The following is a 598-nucleotide window of genomic DNA, read 5'->3' as shown; positions in this document are numbered from 1 at the left end:
TCGGAATTCTCTGTCCGCGCCGATTGCAACCGATCCGTCCCGTCGTTACGATTTTCTCGTTGTTCGACTCTCAAAAGTCGATCTTCTCTGCGCCGGTTCAAATTCTCTTTTGTTACTGCGTAATCGTGTAAACTCCGAATATTAGTTCGTCGAAGCATTACGAATAATTAATAAAGTATTTAATTTTGTGAACTTCAACGCGTGTGATTTCCCTAATGCATCCGGTCCGTGAATCCCTCTCTGCGTGAGATCTCACTCGAGATCGATTCAGCGATTTCTCAACAACTTTAATTTTAAATTTAATATTAATCTGATACACTAGGTTTGCGTATAGTTTACACCACGTTTGCGTTTAGTTTGTATTATGTTATAACATACTTTCATTTTTATGTAAACCGAGCCTTAAACGTTAATCGAGGCGATTAACAGTCAGGCTGGCCGAACTGTGAGAACTGTGAGGCTGGTCAAACTGTGACACCCCTTTATTACACGTTCAAATATTTGTATATCTTAAATCAACGATCATGTTGCCAAGTCGAAGCAATTTCTTACATGACAAAATTGCACAGCAACGGAGTCTTATGTTAATTTATTAATA

The sequence above is a fragment of the Wasmannia auropunctata genome, unplaced genomic scaffold (assembly GCF_000956235.1).
Source record: "Wasmannia auropunctata unplaced genomic scaffold, wasmannia.A_1.0 LD336111.1, whole genome shotgun sequence".
NCBI lineage: Eukaryota > Metazoa > Arthropoda > Insecta > Hymenoptera > Formicidae > Wasmannia > Wasmannia auropunctata.
This window is presented reverse-complemented; position numbering follows the sequence as displayed.